Source organism: Carassius carassius, chromosome 45 (assembly GCF_963082965.1).
Source record: "Carassius carassius chromosome 45, fCarCar2.1, whole genome shotgun sequence".
In the NCBI taxonomy this organism is placed as follows: domain Eukaryota; kingdom Metazoa; phylum Chordata; class Actinopteri; order Cypriniformes; family Cyprinidae; genus Carassius; species Carassius carassius.
Window position 1 is genome coordinate 682501 of NC_081799.1, and position 5500 is coordinate 688000.

At 36.4% G+C, this 5500-nt stretch overlaps 1 protein-coding gene across 1 annotated transcript in view; it reads right to left on the minus strand.

Annotated features, from left to right (window-relative positions):
• The window catches only part of LOC132126955 (multiple epidermal growth factor-like domains protein 10), a 135456-nt gene that overhangs the window by 87411 nt on the left and 42545 nt on the right, over positions 1 to 5500 (minus strand). The window lies entirely within an intron of this gene.

Genomic DNA, 5500 nt, shown 5'->3' on the forward strand with positions numbered 1-5500 from the left:
AAAGCTTTTGTAACTTTATTAAAGAATAATCTTTAATTTATAGTCCAAAATGCAATGCTGTTTTACATTTGATTGCTTTATTCAATTTCTGTACCTAAAAATGAATGAAAGACAAAAAAACAGTCAGTTTATTTTATTTGTATCTTTACTCTATTGTATTTATTTGTGCTGTTACTTGTAGTTAGAATATTCTTAATAATATGATATATATATATATATATATATATATATATATATATATATATATATATATATATATATATATATATATATATATATATATATATTATTATTATTATTATTATTATTTATTTATTTTTTTTGAAAGTATAGTTTTTCCATAAACATAGCAACGGTACCGAAACCGTGAAACAAACCGAACTGTGAAAAAGTTGAACTGTTCCACCCTAATATTTACGTAATCATTTGGCAGACAGACGCTTTTATTCAAAGTGACTTACAATAGATCAAATCTATAAATAAAAAAAAAAAAAAAAAAAAAAAAATATATATATATATATATATATATATATATATATATATATATATATACACAGTATATATATTACAAATGTATATAATTATAGATGTTTTAAAAGAGCATCTTAATGACAAACTAGCACACTGTTTTACATATGGGGATACAGTATTTTTTAAGTGCCAAAATTGACCAGAAATTGATTTTCCATTTCTAGCCTACAATAGTGTACAATGCGTATTTATTTTGAAGGTGACGAAGGAAGTAACAGTAGCACTAGTGCTGTTAGTGCTCCCTGATGAACAAGAGAGGGAGGACAGTTCAGCTTTTGAGTCAGAGCAGGAACCTTCAGCTAAAGTTTAAGCTATTAGCAAAACTAAACATGCTGACTATACTCTTAGAAAATATGTGCTTTTATGATTTATAAGGTCATCAGTAGTAGGACTGTGATCATTGGGACATACAACTGATGGCTGCATAATTAATGTAGATTATTGTAAGTGCTTATTTCATATTGCAGAGAAACTGAATGTGCAGAGTGAGAGAGAGAGAGATTCAGGGAAAGATGATCGAAGATGCCTTGATACTTCTTGACACTTCATTTGATTATTTTGCCTGTCCACAGTCTAAGGATTTAGATTTATTATTTAAGTATAACCCAATTCAAACAACTGAAAGAGCCAAAGAGTTTATCAGTCTGGAGGAGACATGAATTGAGTGGTGACTGCAGCAACAGAGGTGTCCTGGGGTGAGTCAGATTCCCTGATTTACTGTCCCAGTCCCCCACTGAGCTGATTGCAGTCCAATGACAGGGACGCACAATTTGACAAACAAGAAGCCTACAAAAACGAGTCATAGGGAGTATGAGTACTTTATGTGTATAGTCATATTTTTCACACAGCTATAAGAAGCGTTACACATGGATGTGCATGCAGTTGCCGTACTGTATTAAAGCTTTAATCATGATAAAACCATTTATTAGAAGCTAACATAACAGTGTATCTAAACGTATGAGACGACAAAAAACATACCATTAAGAGCCGTGTTTCTCAAACCTCTCGATGAACTACCCCGAGCACTGCCAGGGTTGCCCACTCTCACACATCTGGCGTGACACTCATCTCCCTGTATCTGACACAACCACCTCAGGCCCTGCGGTCTCCACTAATGAGCTGATGAGCTGAATCAGGTGTGATTAAAATGTGCAGGGATGGGGGTACTCCAGGACAAGTTTGAGAACCACTGCTCTGCACCATCCTCTTCAATAATATCCTCTGCTGAGGTGAGGGACGGGACGTTTAGACACTCACTAGAGGCGGTTTAGCCAATCACAACACACTGGGCTAGCTAACCAATCAGAGACCATCACCTATTTCTGAGGGAGGGGCTTCATATAAGCAGGAAATGATCAGAGCATTTATAGAAGAAGTGACAGAGCTGTGTAGAATAAAGGTAAATTATGTGATAATGTTTTTTAAACAAAGCATGTTAGACTGCACCCCATAAACACAATCAAGCCTGGAAAAAAACAGTCAACCATGCCTTTAAAGGGTTAGTTCACCCTAACACCAATTTTAAGTTGCTTTGGATAAAAGCGTCTAAAAATAAGTAAATAAAAGCGTTTTCATCATATTCAAACTTAAAATCAGCAGGCTTTTATTTTGGCAGGTTACCGGCAAGTAAATATACGAGCTTCCGGATTTAGCGCTGCTGATTAAAGAGCGTCAGTGGATGCATGTCACAGTTTGGCATTGTGCTTTGAAAACGCCATTGCATAGCCTAGATGTATGCTTTCAGGCTGTAAATAAAACTTATATAGTACAGTTTGTGATCTGAAATGGTAATTGTGTATTAACAGCAGTCAACCATTTCGGTATGCAAATGCACTGTCAGAACATATTTATACAACGCATTTTTTTATTTTGGTCGCGCATGCGGACCTGCGGACCACTTATGTGCACCCCTGAATATAATCACACATGCATGTGGAGTGCTTTCATAGTATGTATATATTTGTTATTTTAACTGTTTGGAAATGGAGCGTAAATGTGTAAGTCCTTCAAACATGTATTATCCTGTTGCACCCTCTATAGGAACGGCGACTAGTCGACATTAAGCTTAAAGCGTCATGACAGAGCATTGAAGCCGACTAATCGGTGCTAGTGATGGCCGATTCGTGAACGAATCGTTCAATTTAACCGGCTCTTCTTAGTGAACCGGTTGAACCAGTTCACCAAATCGAACTGAATCGTTTGAAACGGTTCACATCTCCAATAAGAATTAATCCACAAATGACTTAAGATGTTAACTTTTTTAACGTGACTGACACTCCCTCTGAGTCAGAATAAACCAATATCCCGGAGTAATTCATTTACTCAAGCAGTAGACTGACTGAACTGCTGTGTAGACCGAACTGAAGATGAACACCAAGCTGAGCCAGATGACGAACGAACACGCCCACTGCTGGAGCAGTTCTCGTTCTCGAGTCAAGAGCCGGTTGCATCGGTGTTCGGATCACCAGTACACTGAACTGAGAATCGTTTCTGTCGGACGCGTCCGATTTGAGAACCGATGAACTGATGCTACTGCGCATGCGTGTAAAGTATTTCGGAAAGTGTGATAAAAGATCTATATACATTTTTATTATTATTATTATTAATTTATTTTTTTAAGATGAATGTTTCTAATCTGTATATTGTAGATTATGAATAGGCCAGAGGGGGTTTCAGGGAAGTTGGACAATAATTAAGAACTCTAAAGACTCTATGTTTAATAGGAATAAGGGATGATTTATGAAATATGTGTACTGTATTTATAGTTAATGATGACACATTCACAAATTGAGTTTGTAGTAAACAGAACATGAACACGAGTAGAGCAGCTGATTATACCGGTTAGAGTGATTCTCGTTCTCGAGTCAAGAACCGGTTGCATCGGTTTTCAGATCATCAGTACACTGAACCAAAACCGTTTCTTTCGGACGTGTCCGTTTTGAGAACAGAGGAGCTGATGATCTGCATATGTGTGATTCAGCGTGAAGCCGACTGACTCACAGCGCGTCTGAACCTGATTCTTTTAGTATTTGATTCTGAACTGATTCTGTGCTAATGTTATGAGCGCAGGTAAACCGAAGGCTTGAATCAAGGGGCATTCTGGCGAAACGTAAGTTCATTTAATAACAAATACATCGCAATGGTTTATGTATAGTGGTTTCTGCGCTGATGACACCTAATTTATTTACTTCATATCTTCAAGACTTAAATCCTCATATGCACATTATTGCTGTTACTGTATTTGGGTGCGTTGTTGCAAAACTTAATTGTAAACTTTTCATGATTATGAGGTTTTTAACTGACTAAAGTTATGATTACTGACTTTATTTATTTGAATGTTTGATAGACGTGACGCCATTACGTCATCGCCAATGACGTCATTACGTCGAGCGTAAAAGAACCGGTGAACCGTTTTTTTCAACCGGTTTATTGAATCGAACCGTCCGAAAGAACCGGTTCGCGGAAAAGAATCGAACTTCCCATCATTAATCGGTGCAACTCCTATCACTGATGTCACATGGACTGATTTATCGATGTCCTTGCTACGTTTCTGGAGCTGGCAACTTTGCAGTTGTATTGCTGTCTAGACAGGGTCAGAGAGTGCTCAGATTTTATCAAAAATATCTTAATTTGTGTTCTGAAGATGAACGGAGGTCTTACACGACATGAGGGTGAGTTATTAATGACAGAATTTTCATTTTGGGGTGAACTATTTCTATAAAACCATGGTTCACGTTTGCGGTGTCCACATGTTTTTGTTGAAGAAATTTTAGAGGCTGTAGCATTTCTATCACAAAAACATAAATTGTTTATGGGCAATTCCATGCAAAGGTCATCCCTACCATGAAAAACCAAAGCTGGGCATACACAAACAGACCATGTTTTTATTTTATTGTATGTAACCACTCTCACTGAATTTTACTGATATTTGTGGATTTGTTACATCATATACAAGGTGTGTGCCAATACAAGCTGCATTTTTAGAAAGGCTGTGTTTCTACTGTTTTCAAGAAAGTGAACAGATGGACTCAATGTTTCAATAAAATATTATCACTAGGCAATTTCCTGATTAAGAAGGGAATGATAATGCACTATGTACACAGCTTACTTTAACAGCAAATCTCTATAAATGTATCAGCCTCTTGTTAAATGTGTCTTTGAGTTCCAGGGCCAGGTAACATCCATAACGATTTAGAGGATACGTTTTTGCTACACATACAGTGTTAATGCAAAGAAATTCAATGTTTCTGTGCAATGTTAACTCATATAAAGGTATCATGTGAAGAACACTTCACACACTTTTGTTATTTGTAAACACTTTAATTTTGCGTTATGGATGTGACGTTACAGACGTTACATTAAAAGAGCATTGTAAAAATGAAACACGTGTTCCTTCTGCTGGCGGCATGGCAGTGATAAAAACATAACTCCTCTCAGGGAAATGTCATTAAGCTATAAGTGCAATCATATGTAAACATTAACGAAACAAATGGTTGTTCCCTGGAGATATTTATGATGTTATAAATAAATTGGATTGGGATCGACATCTGGAATAATAATGAAAATCGTTATTATCTCTGCTGTAATGTTCTGTGATTGTCCTGTGTGTTTATATAGTATTCACTTCCTAGAAAAGAGCACGAGGAACCTGATTGGTTTAGGCTAGAAGCAGACACAATCTAATTCACATGCGCTACCTGTCATTCAAGCTCAGGTTTTACAGCTCAAAGACTATTTTACACAACAGATTAAAAATGGCAAGATGACACTACAAACAGCACAGAATCAGGGAAAATAAGTTGAATAGAAATCTAGTTATGTTAATGTCTCATTTCATGTAGCCTGACCTGAGAAAGCCCAGTTAGTTATTCTTTCATTACCTCAGATACGATGGGTCTTAATGACATGTATATTGTTATTGTCAATTGATCCGTGGATTGATTCTACTATTTTCCGAATGCATCACAAT